Source organism: Heloderma suspectum, chromosome 2 (genome assembly GCF_057233095.1).
Source record: "Heloderma suspectum isolate Gila_16-S chromosome 2, 16-S_ref, whole genome shotgun sequence".
NCBI lineage: Eukaryota > Metazoa > Chordata > Lepidosauria > Squamata > Helodermatidae > Heloderma > Heloderma suspectum.
Window position 1 is genome coordinate 332,995,641 of NC_139459.1, and position 20,720 is coordinate 333,016,360.

Below are 20,720 nucleotides of genomic sequence, written 5' to 3' on the forward strand. Positions count from 1 at the left end.
TGGCAAAACTCTATTAGCCTTTGTCCTGCTTCATTTTGTACACCAAGGCCATGCTTGCCTGTTATCCCAGTGATTTCTTGACTTCCTACTTTAGCATTCCACTCCCCTATGATGAAGAGGACATCTTTTTTTGGTGTTAGTTCTAGAAGGTGTTGTAGGTCTTCATAGAACCCATCAACCTCAGCTTCCTCGGCCTCAGTGGTTGGGGCATAGACTTGAATTACTGTGATGTTGAATAGTTTGCCTTGCATTTGTACTGAGATCATTCTATCGTTTTTAAGATTGTACCCCAGTACTGCTTTTCCCACCCTTTTGTTGACTATGAGTGCTACTCCATTTCTTCTAAGGGATTCTTGTCCACAGCAGTAGATATAATGGTCACCTGAACTAAATTCGCCCATGCTTGTCCATTTTAGTTCACTGATTCCCAAGATGTCGATGTTCAATCTTGCCATCTCATGTCTGACCACCTCCAGCTTATCTTGATTCATTGATCTCACATTCCAGGTTCCTAAACAACATTGTTCTTTACAGCATCGGATTTTCTTTTCACCACCAGACACATCCACAGCTGAGTGTCCGTTTGGCTTTGGCCCAGCCACTTCACTCTTTGTGGCGCTACTTGGAAATTCCCTCTGCTCTTCCCCAGTAGTATATTGGACACCTTCCAACCTGAGGGGCTCATCTTCTGGCTTCACCTCTTTTAGCCTTGTGATACGTTCCATGGGGTTTTCTTGGCAGGAATACTGGAGTGGGTTGCCATTTCCTTTTCCAGTGGACCACATTTTGTCAGAACTCTCCGCCATGACCTGTCCGTCTTGGGTGGCCCTGCACGGCATAGCTTATGGGTTCACTGAGTTACACAAGCCCCTTCGCTACAACAAGGCAGTGATCCATGAAAGGGACAGTGATATCATAGAATAATGCAAAATAACTTAAACTAAGAGATCCCTTAAAAAGAAAGATCTATGAACACAATTGTCCATTGGAGGAGTGCAGGCAGTATGCATGTCATTAGCATTGTTTATATATTTTCATGAACAGAGCGCATGCCACAACGTAGTAAGTAGATGTATTTAGCACTCACACAGATGTTGTTTGCACTGATATTGAGCATACTGACTGGTCGTATTTCTTGTATGCTCAATTAAGGAAACCTGAAATCAGTTCTTGTATTATATTTGGCTTCAAAATAATAATAATTGTTCAAAAAGATGTGTGAGCTCTCTCATTCTCTCTTCCCTATCGTCTAGGCATGATATTTTTGCTGTCTTTGTTTGCAACTGTGAAGGCTAGAAAAAAAAATCACAAAATATATCAAAGGGCAATAGGCAGATCAGATATTCTTCGTGGTTTCTTTCAGTCCTGGGGTAAAGAGCTGAGTTGCGGGCACCGGGCTAGGACTGGCCCTCAAAGGGATAAAAGCCATTTGACAGTCCTGTGACATAACATTGTCACATACCTCCAGTATACCTAATAATGGAGGGAATACAGGCCTGTACCATTGCCCTTTTGGAAAATGACCAATAACCACCCAATAACCCACTGCTTTCCTAATGCCCTGTTCTTCCCCCTTCTCCCATTTCATTAGTCAGCCAGCAGCATTTCAGTCCTTTTGGAAAGTGAATGCAGAACAACAACCAAAAAGTAGAAATGTGGGTCACAAGAAGCATATGAGGACAGAACAATTTGAGGAGTCAAAAACTAGATAACGTTTCTTTGGTTCTCTTTTATCTTAGTTTACACTCCCAGAAGCAATTCCCATTGAGATCCTTGACCTTTCCCCTTCTGAAATGTTCTCAGGTAAACGTGCTCAGGGTGATATTTGCTCCCAGTGCTGTGACTAAGTAGATCATAATCACCGTAATGTTTATATCTGGCTCTGTGTGTGCGCGCATGTGCGCGCACACACACAAACACACACACACACATACATATTTGCAAAATTATGTTGGTATTGCAGCACTGTTAGCAGCCTCGCAGTAAAATTAATGATGCGTTGTCATGCATGACTAGACCAAACAGTCAGTATTGATTCTTGTTTGCAGGTTGTCAGGTATTTTTATGAAGAGGTTTTAATAGTTGCACGTTGCTTACGCTGTTTTAAAGCAGTTACCAATTAGCAGGCCACTGGTAAGCATTCTGCTCTGAGATATATTAGTCTGGGTCCATGTTCAAGGAACTTTGCCTTGTACGTAACAGAAATACAGGAAACTAAAATGAAAAAACAGGTTGATTTTTTTTTTTTAAGGAATAATTTAAGGAAATCCCAATTTTGTCATATTATCTACCAGCTGCTTGGCTGGTGAAGTTGCATTTTGTATCTGGCTTAGACCCAGGTTCCTCAAAGGAAAATGGAGTTATAGAGGGCCTATGGTGTGTCAGGCTTTTGAAAACCAGCCTTAGGCAACAAAACACCTTGAGGTGGGTGGGGAGAACATGCAGGAAGATGCTGATTTGATTTGGGAAGCTGTACTTCATTTTCTGGCCTATTCAAAATCCAAGTGAAAATGGTGAGGAAGGGATGCTGGAAGAGGTCAGCCTGAGCAACTTTGAGAACTATAAGGAGAAGTAGAGGGCATCTCAGTGTGAGACAGCTTGGAAAGGACTAAATTGTACTTTGTATAAGGAAGAGAATTCAGCACTGGACTGAAACCAGGATTCTCTGAATGAAGACTGACTTCCAGTACTCAGTGCATTTTGTGTGATATGGCTGCATAAGAAGATAAAATCGGAAAGGATGAAGAAATAAAAATGATAGTTGTGGACATCCTGCCCAGGTCACTCAAAAGACATTTCAAGCAGGATGCATTGCCAGTGGAGAAGGCTGCAAATAAGCCTAAGGAAATTTCTGTGAGGCTTCTACCCCCCCTCCTTTTTGCACATCCCACCAATCTTACTGTACACATATGAACATGTACATTTCTCCCTAGTAACTTGGGTTCACTTTCTAAAATCTTATCTGCACTTGGTTATCTAATTCATCAAAATAATAGCTTTGTCAGTTGTCTAGTTAAATATACAGTTGTAACGGAACTAAGAACCACATGTGACAATCTTCGGAATGTGTAAACACAGCATGCCTTTCTTTTTTGGTTCTTCTTCTATTACATCTAAAATAGTTTTACTAACTCATAGCTATTTATTATTAACAGAAGTGTATGTAGTTATTTGCAGGATATTAAGAGTACATCCCAAGCCAAAGGGCCCAGCTCAGGTGTAACAAGACACTCAGGTGTAACAGGATATACTGCTGTCAAACCAAGGTGTGCTGGAGCCAACGTGATTCTTATACACCTGCACAAAGGATTTTCCCCAAAGCAGAGGATAAATCACCATAAAAAGTGAAATCCTCAACTATGTAGAATTGTGTTGACTATCAAAGTACTGTGTTTGATTTATCTGTTAGGCACCACTACAACTAGGTCATCTGCTGGGATTTTTGGCTCAGCATTCACTGTGTATAGGTTTGCTGTACCAAGAGCAGTTATCTGTGTTTTTGTAGCTGTGCATTTTGTCTTGTGATACTGTGGCTGGGAATTCATTCATTGCATTGTGTATAAGCTTCATATGCTATTTTCTCAGTACTGAGTTATTGCACAAGGGAATTATTGTCAATTGAAGTGTGTAAAGAAAAGGGAAAAACATGTATATTGTTGAATGGTGGGCCATGATATCTTGATGTGAAAACCAGTGTTACTGCTTTGCAGGCAGTGGATATGACAAGAGATAACAACTACTTCATTAAATTCAGAGCATAGATCCTTAGGCATATGCAGAACATACTTAAATTCTGAATGTTATTACCTTTCTTTCTTTCTTTCTTTCTTGGAAGTTGTTGAGTGACTGATTTCTCTTTGAAAGTGGACACGAATGCTATCATAGAATCATAGAATAGTAGGGTTGGAAGGGGCCTATGAGACCATCAAGTCCAACCCCCTGCTCAGTGCAGGAATCCAAGTCTTGCTGTAGCCCAGATGCAGGAATCCAAGTCTTGCTGTAGCCCGGATAAAGAATTGATCATCACCTAGCAGTCAAAAGCATAACATGGGATAATTAAAATTTAGTTTCTTTGTTATGGTTGAAGAACAAATAGAGGTTGCTCTCTATAAGAATGTAATAAACAAACAAACAAACAAACAAATAAATAAATAAAATATACTGTTTGGACAGATGGCAATTTAGTGGTTAGGAACATGAGGTACGAGCCAGATATGCCAAGGTTTAATTCATCTCAATTGAGCTACAAACAGAATGGTGGTGTTAGGCAAGCCATTGCCTCTTGGCTTTGACTCCCACCCCACCCCACCCCGCCATGTCTCATGTGGGGTAGTAATAATGGTTTTTAGCTGTAATAATTAAATGGAACCTCCATGTTCAATGGCAGTGTATTTCTGAATATGTAGCAATCATTGTTGCTATGATGGGTACTAGAGTAGTTTAACCATAAGAAACAACTTTTTCTTATGATGGCAGGGGTGGTGATGGATTCAGTTGTGCAAATGAAGGGTCATAAGTATCAGGAAGTGTCATGCATTATATACCAGTAACCTTTGGGCTTTGCTCATGAAGATCAGCAGCAGACAAAGCGACACTTGTGTCAAGCTATGCAATTGGTACTTTTGTGATTGTACCTTGATAATGCATTTTGAAGCTTGTATTTTCAGAGGATTATGTGCTTTATTTTCATTAAAAAAGAAGAGTCCTGAGTCCAGAAAATGGGTGTGCAGCCTTTCACAAGTGTTTCTAAACATTGGTCTAATTGTGTCCTAAAGTACATGAATTTAGCTCACATCGGCAGGAACGACTGATAGATGCCATACATGACTGCTTCCTTTATGCCCAGCACTCTGTACCAATAACTCCATTTCTGTTTTCCTTGCCACTACTATGGAGGCAAGTAGAAATGAAGGAAGAAGGGTCAGTATTTTAAGTTAAAATATAGGAAAGGTGCTGGTATAGCTCGGAAATAAAGGCTTTCATCCAACTTTGTGTTAGGTTGAGCATTTCATAAAATGGCTTATTTCGCTTGCTCCACAATTTAAATTGGGCCCAAACCACTGTCATTCTAAAAATAAAAATTACAAGCTGGTGAAAATTGCTGGAATGAAGAAACGTACAATATATAAAAACTGAATTTTGTGAGAAGTAGATAGGTACAAGTTCCTATGTAGTTTAAATGATTACTTTTACACTTTTCCCAGGGCTCTACTTGGGGGTGTTAGTAGTTCTACAATATTAATATCCCTTATATTGTAGAGGCAAATAAAGTACAGGCTTACAATCATATATTCTGGAGATAAGTTTGAGCCAATGTCCTCTGATGAAAAAGAGAGAGCAATTGGGGACAATAATAGCGTCCCCACAAACAGAGCTTCACCCATGCGCTAATTCATACTTAACACTCCATTGTTCTAGTTGCTTTTCTTGCTCCTGCATCAGGTTCAGGGTAGTCATTTAATGCTTTAAAGAGTAATAGTATTTCAAAAAGACAGGCCAGCAGGTCACTTTTTCAGAGTACACAATTGCCTACTATCACCTTTTTTGGAAAGACAGGGTGGCTGATGTTCTGAATAATGATTGCTACAATTAAAAAAAAACCTGGAAGGTTTTACTGATTCTCATATTGTTTGTGCTTGCTTTTTTTGCTTGTTGGTAGATAATCCGTATTAATAATACATGTGCCCAGTGCATGCCAAGGCTGTTTTGCATAATTAACCTCCGATTGGCCTGATCAAGGGTTGTTTCGTGATGTGCAGACATGGACACTATGGATTATTTGTGGGTTAAACAATCCCCAGTTAACTTACAATTAATTCTTAGATTAGATGTGGGTTGTTTTTCTTGAAAATTACTTCCTACTTTTAACAAAATGCTTGTCTGAAATTTCTCTGCCATGGAGGAGGGAAAGGTCTCCATTCTGGGCCCAAACCACAATAGTAAATTATATAGTAGATCTTGAGGAAGGGTGGTGACTGTACCCTTGATCTTGTGGGCCTGATGCATGCACACATAGGTTGGTCACTTATGAACTGCCAAAAGAGAGATAATGCATCACAAAAAAAGAGGACAAAAGAGGACACAAATTTACATACAATTTGCATATGCTACTTCATATGTATAGATGCAAATTTATAAGTAATTATTATAATTTAAATAGAAATACATATATAATTTAAATAGAAATAAGTATGTCTTACTTTAGTGTATGACCAGATGACCTGAATGCCTGCCTCTTCAGTCTGCTGTTCACATGCTAACCATTGATGGACAACAGTTCTTACGATTATCTTTAAACCCAACGTGGACAGGAGAGCCCTTCAAATAGAAGATGTCTTCAAATAAAGGATGGTTCTCTGTCAGCCTTCAAATAGAGGACTCTCCTTTGTAAAAGAGGACACATGGCCACCCTGACACACAGTCATCAATGGTTGTGCAGAATACATAGGGCAGGACCCAACAGGGACCTTCCAGAAATGAGCATTTCTACTTGTTTCAGGGTTTGCCCCCCAAAGCACTACATAATGGCCGCCAGTGGTAGGGACTGTGTGCACACCGGGGCTGGCGGGGCTGGCTGCACATGGAAGACTCCCATTGGATCCTGCCCGTATACTCCTTTATGTGAGGTACATAACAAATAGTTAAAGGTGAAATGCTATGCATGTTTAGACAAAAAATAAATAAATCCTTCAACTCCCAGCATTCCCAGGGAGTGTGGCTGGTTGTAGAATCCTGTGGATTGTAGGCCCTTTTTCTGTCTAAACATCGTAAGATTGCACCCTAAATTGGCGATACGCTGAGTTTATGCTACATCCATGTATTCATGTTCTTGTATTTTCTATTTAATTGCTAATCCCAGTTAGAACCAGGAAACAGTTTAGTTTTGGTCTGGGTCACCTTTGCATGTGGTCACCTTGAGTCTGTTCTGTCTCATTTCTGCATCAGTCTGCAACTTTTAAAAAATCCACACAAAATATTCTCTTTACATACACATTTTAAAACTTATTCTAACTTTTTTTTTTGAGCCCAGAACAGCATTGTAACATTCAGGAAATGCAAGGCCAGTTGATTACCTAAATTCCAATCTGCACATTAGTTCAGGAGTTGTGGATCTGATCAATTTGTATTATTTGAAAAGACTGAATTCCTCAAGAATGCCTAACTAGAACTTCAACCTTGCTCACTGTTCATCTTGCTCACAAGCATACAAATCAGAGGTGGGGGAAAATATTTATTCTTCTGCCATGCTTTTCCTCAGAGGGGTGGTTAAAAAGTTAACCCTAAAGTCAAACCCAATTCTGTTTGACTTCTCATGTTGCCTTTAGCAGTGAGGTAGTTGCTGCAGTGCAGCTATTTTCCCTACCTCAAGTATAATGTGAGAGCCCCCCTCTGCCACCAGAGGCAGATGACTTTTCAGCCTTGTATCATGAATATGACAAGATAGTAAGTGGTAACACAGTTACCCAGTAACTAGTCTCCTGAAAATGAAATTATACGCAGAATTAACAGATTAATGGATTGGACAAAGGGGATTCATTTTATTTATTTATTGCATTTCTATCCCACCCAATAGCTGAAGCTCTCTGGGCAGTTCACAACAATTAAAACCATAAAATGCAAGACAATAAAATACAGATGATAAAATATGATATAAAAGTTCAAAAGTTTAAAACTGCAATATAAAAATAAAAAATGACCAAACAGAAGCTAGCAGCAGTGCAACATTTAAAATACAATACCAGGTATAAAACAAACTGAAAAACTAAAATGCCTGGGAGAATAAAAAGGTCTTCTTCACCTGGTGCCGAAACAAGCACAATGTAGGTGCCAGGAGAACCTCTCTGGGAGGAAGCTCATTCTACAACTGGGGTGCCAGCAGAAAAGGTAGTAGCTTCTTAGTAAATACCTCACTTCCTCTGTCAGGAGCTCCAGGAGAAGGACTGCAGAAGCTGATCTTAAGGTCCAGGCAGGTGTATATAAAAGTGAGCTAATGCTTGTGTTTAAATTTGTAAAGCTGCAACGTAAGGGACCAGGCATTATGACAGAATACTGTAATTGCAAATTACAGTATGTAGGCAGCTATGCTTACTGCAAACTGCAGCCTCACTTAAAAACAAAACAAAAGCATGTCTACCTGAGTAATATTGTTTTTACTGGTAGGTACATAAACAGTGGCTGCCATGGCTGACCTGTAGTTGCATCACAACCCTCATGAAACCTGTGCTTCACGGGTTAAGCGAGTGCATTCTCCGTTCCACAGGTTGACTGTTGGTGTTATCTGCTTAAAATGTTGTTATTTAAGGATTATGGATCCCCCCTCCAGTATCTCACATTTCCCTATTTTTATGAATGTATATAAAGCTAGACAAAGGTCAACTCAGAGGTTAATACTATACAAATCTGATTAAAATTAGCTGTGCTATTTTCAAAGGTCAGGTGCGCTCTGTGAATTTTCTTAGAGATTATTTTGTTTATTTTGCATATGTGTACATCTCAAAACTCTGTAAAGGTCACAGGGAGAGCTGGTTTGTAGAATTACAAGAAAGGCAGCTTAATACCTTAATAACCTTTATTGAGCTGAAACAATAGTCAAAACTAGCTATCTGATTTAATGTGGAACTTTGGTGGTGGAATGATTAAGATGAACTGATTCTCTTTATGTATGTATTTATGTATGTATGTATGTATTTACTGTGTGTGTGTGTGTGTGTGAAATGTTGCTACCTAAAGTACAGCTAATAGAAATGTAGTTGGATGCAATGCTGGAGAATTTAGCTTTTTTTGTGAGTTGTGGTGAATTTGGAAATGGCTTTTGTTTTTAATTCTTGTCTTTGTAGTATTTTAATTATATTGTATGTTATTATTTCTTGCTGTAAACTACCTTGGGATATATTCCTATGAAGGGCAGTTCACAAATGCACAGAGTGTTATAGTCAACGCCACACTAGCGTAAGTATGCCAGCACAATGAACATTTCTCCCTCTCTGAGAACAATGTAAGAGAAGTCAGAAAGCCGGATCTGTAACTTCCAGGAGCACTGCCCAACACAGTCTCCTTGCTGTACAGAGCCTGGATAAAGGTTGTTAACTCCTGTATCCAGGAGGAAGGTCCATACAGTTCCAAATATGGAAATACCAAGGCTGAACACATGGATAATCCAGTGAATGCTTCTCATGACATTACAACTATTAACCCTGGGGAAAGGAAAACAGGGAGTGAGATGCAGGGGACCCCCCCCCCCTGCATTCTGTTAGAGATGGAGATTTAGAGAGGCCCTCAAGACTTCAGTCACATCTTAATACTGCTTTAGCTTCATATGATCCCCTGATGAGGAAACTATCTACTCTTATTTTGTTTACTTGGACTTCCAAAAGGCCTTTTACAAAGTCCTTCACCAAAGTTTCCTGAGCAAACTTAGCAGTCATGGCGTAAGAGGAGAGGTCCTCTTATAGATCAGTAACTGGTTAAAGAACAGAAAGCAGAGAGTAGGAAAAAATGGTAAATTCTCCCAATGGACGGATGTAAATAGTAGGGTCCCACAGGGATCTGTATTGGGACCAATGCTTTTCAACCTGTTCATAAATGATCTGGAATTAGGGGTGAGCCAAGTGGCCAAGTTTGCCGATGACACCAAATCATTTAGGGTGGTTAAAATAAAAAAGGATTGTGAGGAGCTCCAAAAGGATCTCTCCAAACTAGGAGAATGGGCATCAAACTGGCAAATGCAGTTCAGTGTAAGCAAGTCTAAAGTTATGCATATTGGGGCAAAAACCCCCAGCTTCAAGTATAAACTGATGGGATCTGAGCTGGTGGTGACTGACCAAGAAAAAGATCTTGGGTTGTGGTGGACAGCCCGATGAAAATGTCAGTGTGTGGCTGCTGTGAAAAAGGCAAACTCCATGTTAGGCAAAATTAGGAAAGGAATTGAGAATAAAACTGCCAATATCACTTAGAACACTGTGTACAGTTCTGGCCACTGCACCTAAAAAAAAGATACTGTACAGCTGGAAAAAAGTGTGGAAAAGGGCAACTAAATTGATCATGGGGCTGGAGCATATCCCCTATGAGGGAAGGTTGCAACAGCTGGGATTATTTAGCTTGGAAAAAAGATGAGTAAGGGGAAACATGATAGAGGTGTACAAAATTATGTTTGGTGTGGAGAACGTAGATAGGGAGACATTTTTCTCCCTCTCTCATATATATAAGAATATATTAGTGTAATGCTTATTATTAGAGATCTATGAGACTGATTTTGCTCATTTTTTAAAAAACCGAAGCTTGAGCAGTATAGATGTGCAGAACACTTTGAAACTTCAAAGCTTGAGCTTTAATAGCAAAAACAATACGTTCATTTGCTCCATGCCTGTCTCCTACTGCTCTGCGGTTCAGTGCCGGCTTATTTGCTCCACACCAAACTGATCTGATATCACATGTTTTTGAAATTTAAAGAAATGTTTAAATTATCTTTTTTAAAAGAACGCGCCCAACAGCACCTGATCTGACCTCACATGTTTTTGATCTCCATTACCCGCATCCTCCCGCATTCCTTTTTTCTGTTTCTGTTTTTAATCGTTTTGCTTCACAGGCAGGCTTCACGGGGTACTGCTAGGCCTCCAGGCGGTTGCTAGGAGCAACAGCCATGCTGCCCCTCTCAGATTATATTGTTTCAAACACAATGAACCAGAGAGCGAGAAGGGAGGGGCTGCTACTGCTCCTCCTGTGATGCCTTGTGCACAAGTGGGGTTTGAGTATTAGTGTCTCTGTGTGTGAGAGAGAAAGGGCTAGTGGGTGGGGCGATGTGACAGGAGTGGGGCGGCGCAAGACTGGCACCATATTGGATGGCTCTGGCTCAGGGCAGGTGAGAGAAAGGCATTGTTGTTTTCCTTTCTCTCCCCCACCACGGCATTTCACCTTTTGTTTTTCAGGCCCAGGTGAAGTGGGGGTGGGGCTTCTTGGGTGGGGGCTTGAAACACTGTCTTTCCCTGCAGGAGACATGGGTGGGGGGGAGGTCTGCCTATGCTTTCATGTAATGGGAGGGGGCTCTTATTGGAAGAAAGGAGGCTAATTGTGTGGGTGAATGAGAGGGAGGGAGGTGGGTTGGAAGACCCCAATCGCTATTTCGGGGGGAGGCTTGCTTTAATGTAGTGGGAAGTGGTCGTATTATTGGGGTGTTCATTGAAGGGAAGCTGATGCAGGACATAACTGGAAAGTTGAGAGAGGAAGAGGATGGGAATGAAGGACATGTCCCCTGAAAGTTGTTCCGGTCCGAAGGGAAACGGCCATATTTTCATCCAATCACTTTCAGACTACTAGCACCCATGGCAACACAGCCTTTACACTAGTAATACTAGAACCTGGGCTCATCCATGAAGCTGACTGGTGGGAGATTCAGGATAAAGGGAAGTACTTCTTCACACAGCACATAGTTAAACTATGGAATTTGCTGCCAGAAGACATAGTGATAGCCACCAATTTGGATGGCTTTAAAAGGGGGTTAGACAAATTCCTGGAGGAAAAGGCTATCAATGGCTACTAGTCCTGATGGCTATATGCTACTTCCATTATCAGAGGCAGTATGCCTATGTACACCAGTTGCTGAGGAACATGGGTGGGAGGCTGCTATTGCACTCATGCCCCGCTTGTGGGTTTCCATGGGCAGCTGATTGGCCATTGTTGATAGTGCTAAATGTTGATGGGCTTATGCTTCTTTATCTTTAAACCAGAATTGGACAAGACAGCCCTTCAACAGAGGACACCTTCACATAGAGAACAGACTCTGGCAGCCCTTCAAATAGATGACTGTCCTCTATAAAGGTTGGTTTTGACCTTTAAAACGTTATGCAGTTCTGGGCCAGCCTATCTCAAGGTACGCCTCCAGCAACACCAGATAGGCCGCTTAACAAGATCAGCCTCGGATGGCCTTCTCTCTGTCCCACCAGCCAGGACAGCTAGGCTGGTGAGGACGAGGGAGAGGGCCTTCTCTGTGGTGGACTCCACTCTGTGGAACTCCCTCCCTAGGGAACTCCGCCATGCCCCCTCTTTAATGAGCTTCCGCCACCCACTGAAAACTTGGTTATTCAGGCAGGCATTTGGGGTGAGTTAGGGTATTTTAAAATAATGTTTTAATGTATAGTTTTACTGTTTTAAATTGTACCATTGTACATCGGTCAGAGTGGCCGGGTGACCAGCCAGATGGGCCGTTAAGAAATTTAATAAATAAAATAAATAAATTATGACACGTCGTCACCCTATGTGTTTCTCCTTCAAAAGCTACAACTTTGGGATAAAGAAAATTATATGATTAACCCTCTGTTGACAGAAAAAATCAGTTGTACAATTCAGTATCAGAGTAAAATGTATCCCAAGAGAAACATACAAATAAAATACTTGGTGGAGGTTATTATCCACGACTCTATTTGCAAGTTTTTAAAAAATGTGCCTTTATTTAGACTTTCCTGTATTCCAGTAAAACAATATATTTGCACATAAGAATTCAGGTTCAATAATACCCCACAATATAAAATACAAGTATCTACAGAAATGGTATGTGGGGTATTTTTTTTTTAAGGGTTTTGGCCTATGTGCTACTTCCAGTATCAGAAGTGGTATGCTTATGTACACCAGTTGCTGGGGAACATGGGTGGGAGGGTGCTGTTGCACTCATGTCATGCTTGTGGTTTCCTGGTTGACAGTGGGTTTGGCCACTGTGTGCACAGAATGGTGGACTAGATGGACCCTTGCTCTAATCCAGCATGGCTCTCCTTATGTTCTTAAGTATCTATGACAAATGGCATGGGCCACATTTATACCTATCATTCAAAGTAGCTTACAAAAATAATAAAATAGAAATACATTTGATTTATATCCCACCCTTCCTTGCAAGGTGCTCTCATAACTCCAATATGACTCCCCCCCCCCCGCAAAACAAAACTATACAGAATCTCCTTTGGATACATCTGGATTGTTGGTAGCTCAGAAATTCTTGTAAATTCAGTCAGGGAGCAATGCCATGCATGTTTAGCCAGAAAAAGGTCCTACAACGCCCAGCATGGCTGGCTGGGGAATGTTGGGAGTTGTAGGACTTTTTCCTGTCTGAAAACACTGGCATTACTTAGTGGTCGGCGTCATGGGGGATGGAGGAAACGGCAAGAAGCAGGCAAACTGTGACCTCTCTCGGGCAGCGTGGCACTACTGCCACCTGTCACCTCCTGCCTGCCCTAAAACAGCTGAAGTCCCACCAGCCACACAAAAGCTCTCCTTCTCTCTCCCGCGCTTTCCAATTTAGGGATGTCACAGAATTTCTCCATGAATCTCGGGGAGGCAGAATGCCAGCGCATTCGGCCCCCCGAAATTGGAGAAACGGTCTGCCCCCCCATCCCCCCCCCCGGGATGGGACTTACCTTTGGCGAATGTCCCTCCCGGCGGCGGCTCCCGGCGGCAGCGGCCGGTCTTCCGACCGGCTGCTGCCACCGCCATTTCCAAGTGTAAAAAAAACAAACCACAAACGTGATAGGCTATGTAAAGATTTACGTAGCCTATCACGGCTAGATTTTCAAAAAACACCATGATAGCCTACGTAAATCCTTACATAGCCTATCACGGCTGACTTTGAAAAAAAAAACAAAAAACAAACCGCGTACGCAAATGGCGGCGCCCATTATTTTATAATCCTTATTTTGGCAGGGTAGTCTACGTAAATATTTTCGTAGACTAAGGCGAAAATAAAGGCAACGCTATTTTTTCCCCCCACAGTCAGCCGTGATAGGCTATGTAGGGATTTATGTAGCCTATCATGGCTGACTGCAGGCCAGGGACGCAAACGGCGGCAGCTATGGCCGCCGCCATTTGCGTCCCAGCAGGACAACAGGATTCGTGGCCAGAGAGACGGGGCACTCCCCCCCGGCCAGAATTTCGGCGGGGAGGGATGGGGCGCCTCCCCCCCCGGCCAGAATTTCGGCGGGGAGGGACGGGGTGCCTCCCCCCCCAGCCAGAATTTTGCGGGGAGAAACGGCGCGCCTCCCCCCCACCGGGAAGCAAGCTTCGGGATCAGGTAAGTGACTTTCGTATATCCCTAAAATTTCCATCCTCCAGGGAAAAGGGATTTTGTTTCCATGCCACTTCTCCTGCCCCTCGCCATCCCAGGAAGAGAAGAAAGAGCGGGAAGAGGAGCAGCAGGAAGAGACCTCCCAGTCTCTCTCAGTGGGTTTCAGTCAGAACCAGCCAGAACACTAAAGGCGCTATCCAAGGTGCTGAACCCTATCCCCCAAATAGGTCCAGCACCCTGGATAGCTCCGTTAGAGTTCTGGCTGGTTTTGACTGAAACCCAGAATGGATGCACAGCCCCACCGAAACCGGAGCCACCCGCCTCCACTGGTGTCTCTTCCTCTCCTATGTCCCCACAGGCGCTGGCTGAGGCCGAGCGATGATAACACAAGCGCAGACAGGCTCCGTTTGCCTCGGCGTCCTCTCACGCGCCCTGCCTGGCTCGCCTGCCCGACTTCGACCGCGCCCCGCACGACCTCGCTCCCCCTGGCCGCCGCGCGTCCGGCCGTAGGGCAGGCTTCGCTTGAACAGGCATTTTCGCGAGTCGGGGGTGGCTGCGTGATGTACTCACGAGGCGGCCGAGGGCCGTCCGTGCCCGTTTTCTTCCATTGCTTGCTTAAAAAAAAAAATTGCGCCTCACCCGACGCGACCGCTGGTTCCGCGCACTTCCTGCCAGCGGGGCCGGCTGGGGCGCTGCGGTGGGAGAGGCCGGGCTCTTGCGTCGGGTGAGGCGCTTTATTTTTTTTATTTCAAGCAAGCCCCAAACCAGGTGAACCCTCGGCTCTCTCCTAAGGAAAATGAGCCAACGGCAGCCCCCCCTTCCCGAAAACCAGTCGCTGGAGCCTTCTCGGCTGGGGTCGCCTGGATCCGGCCCTGCCAATATAGCTGTACGCCACGAATTGTCGTAGTGGGCTGTGGGGCGCACGGGGGTGGCGTGTCTGTCTCTTATGTAAACTTAACCCAAGGCAAAACCACGTCGCCTTGCTTGCTTTGGCCCGATGCCCTCTCAGGTCAACATGATGAAACGGAAGTCTTGCTGCAAAACCGGCCGTGCGGCTCTTCCCTCTGTGTAGATTGAATGCGCGTAGAGGGGAAACGGATCGTGCCCACTGAACCTGCCGCCCGCAACGTAATTTCGGTACGGAACGTCGGAGCCTGTGCGTGTAAAAAAAAACTATGTGGGAAGGCTCTGCACGCTCGATCGGGAACTTGCAGGGTCCTCGGTCACGTGGACAAAGCCTAACAAATTTTATGCTGGATTCTGTGCCTCCGAGGGCAGGTCTAGCAGGCACAATCCCTACACCCATTATCATCATCATCAACGTCGTCATCAATTTATTTATTGCACTTCTGTATCACCTAATAGCATCTTACACAGATGTAAGATCTGAACAGTTCTTGTGTTGTGGTTCTGCCTTAGTCTAGGTTCGCCGTTGCTGGTCTGTTTTGATTATGAAAGGAATCAGATGGACTTTGCCACTTTCTCCCTAATTAGGTTTATTGGGTCATTTTAAAGGATTGACAATAGTTACTTAACTGTGGGTGGGAAATGTATGCATTGTATATAAAATGTAACTGAATTAACGTTCATTTGGAGGATGTTGGCATCAACTTTTGTTGCATATCTATATATAGATATGTATGAATGATGTACAGAGAATCCTTCAGAATTTGTAATACTCATGTTCATTAAAATTCAGGAGGGCTAATAAAGCTACAAAAGGATAGAAGTATGAGTCAGTGAAGCGTAGCTAATTACAGTAGTTTTCAAGCATGCAAACAACAATTGGCAAGACAGTTTCTATTAAATACATATTTCTGTAGATATTTCATATGGAGGCTGTGATTAGAAAGGTTGCAATCAGATACCTACTTATCTGGGATTAAGCCCCACTGGACAAAATGAGACTTACTTCTGAGTAGACATGTAGGATTGCATTGTTAAACATTTACCATAAAAATGAGTATGTTACATAAACATAGTAGGCTATGTTGGCTTTTTGTTATTCCTTTGTGAAGCTATTTGCATTGATTTTTGGCATTAAAAGGTAAATGACAAGGCACAGAAGTGAAGAGTTTTCAAGACAAACTGTAATGGCTCTTCAGATTAATGTTAATGTATTTTGCAACGTTTCTGTTAGTTCTCAAAAATGTATCAGCTGCTGAATCTAATGAGTGGATTACATTTTCTTTGCCCTAGATCAAAAGCATTTTGACATAACTTTTTTCCCCCCTGTTGAGCTTTGTCTGAGGGAGAAGAAACTTCCAGGAACAAAATTATGTAATTACCTCACAATCCTATGCCTGTCTACTCAGACATGAGTCGCACTGACTTCAATTGGACCTATTCCCAGGTAGATGTGTATAGGATTGCAGCCTTAACTGAATTTGCATAAAATATTGAATGTATTAAGATACACATACTCATTTTTTTATTTGGAGTTGAGTGTAGATTTCCCTTTCCCCAGACTTACCTACCCCATGTTTTACCTTGTAATTCTAATGTGGATCTTGGGGGGCGGACTTGAAGATGAGAATGGAGATAGAAAGGACAGACGCTTAACTTTCTCTGCCAACCAGTTTCCCCCTGTAAATCCCTCTGAAATGGGGAAGTGAGCCCACCTGGGGTGAAAGGGGCCTCAGGAATGATGTAGGGAAGATCTGGTGGATGCAGGAACTGTTAAGCATCTCTTTCTCCCACTGATCCTCCACTGAAGGTATTCCCTGCTTTGTATTCCTGTTAACAAGTATTGGGTTGGGAACACATAGTTGCTGGGAATAATATCTAGTCCCCCCCCCCCCCGTGGCTTGTTCTGTGATAGGAAAGGGAGGTTATTTATTTTCACAGCTCTTACAATAGAATAATTACAAAGTTTTACCAGTTTTAGTGCCATTGTGCATATTATACAGAACAAGTGGGATCTGCAACAAAATTTGCTCCTGCTCAGGGTTCCAGCTTGCCAGCCATGCCCTCCTCTTACATACTCCATTCCATTTCTCCTCCTCCCCCAGTCTTCCATTCCCTGCAACCCCTGCCCCAGTGGGCTGGCAGTTTCCTACATTTGAGGAAGTTTTTATATGGTGGTGGTGGGCACCTCCCACCAGCAGGCTGAAATGGTACAGCTTGAGAGCTCTGCCATCTTCTTTGTAGTGACACCACAGCTTTGGCATCTGCTTTTGAGTGAGGCCCACCAGGCCATTATTAATGTGGGAACTAAAATGTTAATACTGCTGAAACATTTTTAGGAACATGTGCATTCTAAATAGTAATAATTCCATGCTATCATCTTCTGTTTTTAATGTTGACTTTTTAAATTATGTGTTAATACAGTGTTAATAGTAGGCAGCATGGAATAGTCCCACGCTCCGCACTCAGAAGAGGAGTGCGGAGCAGCGAAAACGGGGTGTTCCTGGGGGCATGCCGGGGTTGGGAATTCAGAAATGCCGGTACGACACATCCAACATGTCCGGCCGCCGCTTTCCCCGCTCCGACTTCCCATGGCTAGACAGCCGAAATCAGCTGTCTAGCTGCAAATGCAGGGTGGCTGAAGCGCAGAGGGGATGATCCCCTCCGCGTTTCTCCAGCCCTGCATTGTATAGTTCGGAGGCAGCTGCCTATCCCGGGAGGATTGCTCTCTGAAAGAAGCATTAGCTGTGTTACACCAACAATTAGCCAACTCAGATGATCCCTTATTAAAGAGACGTTGTGACATTCAAACAAATACATGAAACAAAAGTTTTTTCTGAATAAGATGCAACCTGAGATCCATAGATGCATTAGATAGAGATGCCAAGGCGGTGATCCATTGATTAGGCGAAATGGGACAATCCAGCTCCTATTCTATTCTTGCTTAAGGCCCTGTGTATCATATTTATTCACCAATAATAAGTATAGACATGAATCTAGGTTGATTTGCCTGATGGGCCTCAATAAGTGCTTCTAACAGCAAGGGAGACTCTGAAGCTGTAAAAGCAGCATGGCCAAACCTAGATACTAACAATGGCAATACTTGCAATTGCAACATTTAAGCCATAGGTGGCAAATCATATTTAGCTTGCAAAATAGACAATGGCATAAACCCATCATTGGCATCTACCAATTGATCCAAGCTAAAAATAGTATTATCCATCCATGTCTGCCACAAAGACATTCTCTTATCAATTTTTAAATCTGGATTTCCCCATAGCATCAATTTAGCATGAGAAAATGGATCAAAATGTAATTGATGTGATATTATACGCCATAATCTCTAACAGCCATAACTGTGGAAGGAACCCTATCTGTTCTAATATGCCTAGAACCTAATGCCATCCATTTAGAGAGGATCCAGGCAAGAAGGTTCCATAGAATCATAGAACAGTAGGGTTGGAAGGGGCCTACAAGACCATCGAGTCCAACCCCCTGCTCAATGCAGGAATCCAAGTCAGAGTATCCCTGACAAATGGCTGTCCAGCCTCATCTTGAATGCCTCCAGTGTGGGATTGCCCACTACCTCCCTAGGCAATTGGTTCCATTGTTGTATTGCTCTAACAGTCAGGATGTTTCTCCTGATGTTCAGCTGGAATCTGGCTTCCTGTAACTTGAACCCATTATTCCGTGTCCTGCACTCTAGGATGATTGAGAAGAGATCCTGGCCTTCCTCTCTGTGACAACCTTTCAAGTACTTGAAAAGCGTGATCAAAAACTGACCAAGGTGGAAAATCTGATCTAAACGGAAAAGACCAAAATTTAGTACCAGTCAACAAATAAGCCTGATGATATAAAGCAAGATCCCGAAAACCAAACCCACCTTCTTTAATTGGAAGTGGCATCATTTTCAAAGATAATCGTGGCAGAGAGTAACCCCCAAAATATATCATTAAAAAATTTATGAAACAAAGCACTGATTTTTTGAAAATATTTTCCAGGTATAGATAGAGGAATCCCATGCATAACATAAACAATCCAAGGTATAGTATTCATATTGATAAGGCATAATAGTATTAATATTAATAAGGTATTTACCTTATTCTACAAACTCAGCTTTAAAGATGCCCATCTATCTAAATCCTGAGAGATCTCATTAATCAATTTATTCAGAATAAGCTTGATCATTTGAGATATATCTCTGGAAATAGAGTATTCCAAATAGGTAAAAACATCCAGGCACCATCGATATTGCCAATCAGCTATTGCACTACGAGATATAGTATCTCCAATTGGCATCAGCTCAGATTTTGACCAAGTAACTGAATAGTCAGACAAATTACCAAAAGTATTAATCAATTGCATCAAAGCTAGAACATACCACTGGAGTTCCGAGATAAACAATAAAAGATCAGCGTAAAAAACAATTTTAAATTTTAAACTATGGTGCAGAAAGCTGTGAATACTACTTATTCTGTCTAATGGCAGATATAGCAATGGTGACATCCTATGGATGGGAGGCAAGTGGAGCATGATTATGTTTGCTAGTCTTTTGCAAGGCTCTTATAGAAGGCTACTGCCAGATAGTTGGCTCAAATATGGAAACTTCAAAGCTGGTTTTGTGTTTGCCCATGCAGCTGTGTCAGTGTGATGTCTTGGCTTGGTTTGCAATACCACAGATACTGATATTCTGTTAGCATAGCAGTCAAAACCTCATTCTAAATGCTTATTTGCCAATGTATCAGCTGCTAGGATCAGATCAAAACCTTTTTAAAAAAACACACACACTACACCATTCACAGCATAAACACTTAAGTTTCTCATTAGTCCAACATTAGAAAACCAATGAATATTAATGTGTGACATCAAAGAAAATATCTAAAAATCAAAGCAAGTAAGCTCCAATTATATAATGCTTCAGAATATAAGGGGCAAAGCTGTAATTGGGCTGGCATCTTTAATTTGATAAGGCTGTTCAGTGTTAGGGTTTTTGTTACTCCAAAATTATGACATGAAAGCCAACTAAAAAGAACAGGGAAGGGGGAGAAGCATATGTTGCATATAAAGCTTTACAATACATAAATATACGAAGTGTGACTTGCAAATCCATATTTCTGTTAATGACCCCAAGGCAGATTACTTTTAGTATTTTAAATACTTTGAGGAATTTAGTAATCTCTCGGTCTACTACTAAAACTGGCTTGTATATACTGTGGTAAATTAGCATTCAGATACTTATCTGAATTATAGTAATATAGCCTGTAAAGCAGATGTATCTGATCATAGTGAACCCCTTAGGTGAGGCTTTATATTTGGATGTGCATTCAGTTTTATATATGCCTAAGTGGAAACAGTTCATCATAATTTACACACAAATTCTCACAAATTGTGAGAATTACCTATTAAAAGCAAGGTATGTAATGGCTGGGAAACAAAGAGGCATGCATTGCACACACTGTGCACGCACATGAGGGAGGCATGCCAACCCCCCCACCCCGCTGCACCAGAGTCTTCTCAGTATGCAGGTTTTCCTTTTCAGAGGGTTGCTGCTGAAAAGGGGAAGCTGGAAACCCCCATATGCAATCCTTTGTTGTTGTTCAGTTGTTCAGTCGTGTCCGACTCTTCGTGACCCCATGGACCACAGCACGCCAGGCCTTTCTGTCCTGCGCTCTCTCCCGGAGTGTGCTCAAGTTCATATTCATTGCATCGGTGATGCTATCTAGCCATCTCATCCTCTGCCCATAGCTTATGGCTTCACTGAGTTACGCAA

General features: G+C 42.4%; 1 long non-coding RNA gene across 1 annotated transcript in view; it reads right to left on the reverse strand.

Annotated features, from left to right (window-relative positions):
- The window catches only part of LOC146355055 (uncharacterized), a 51,773-nt gene extending 37,066 nt beyond the window's left edge, over positions 1-14,707 (reverse strand). The window contains exons 1-2 of the long non-coding RNA XR_014787441.1: positions 14,615-14,707; positions 3,808-4,027 (exon numbers count right to left, since the gene is read on the reverse strand). This is a non-coding gene — a long non-coding RNA (uncharacterized LOC146355055). The remainder of the gene's footprint in view (positions 1-3,807; positions 4,028-14,614) is intronic.
- Positions 14,708-20,720: the final 6,013 nt, after the last annotated feature.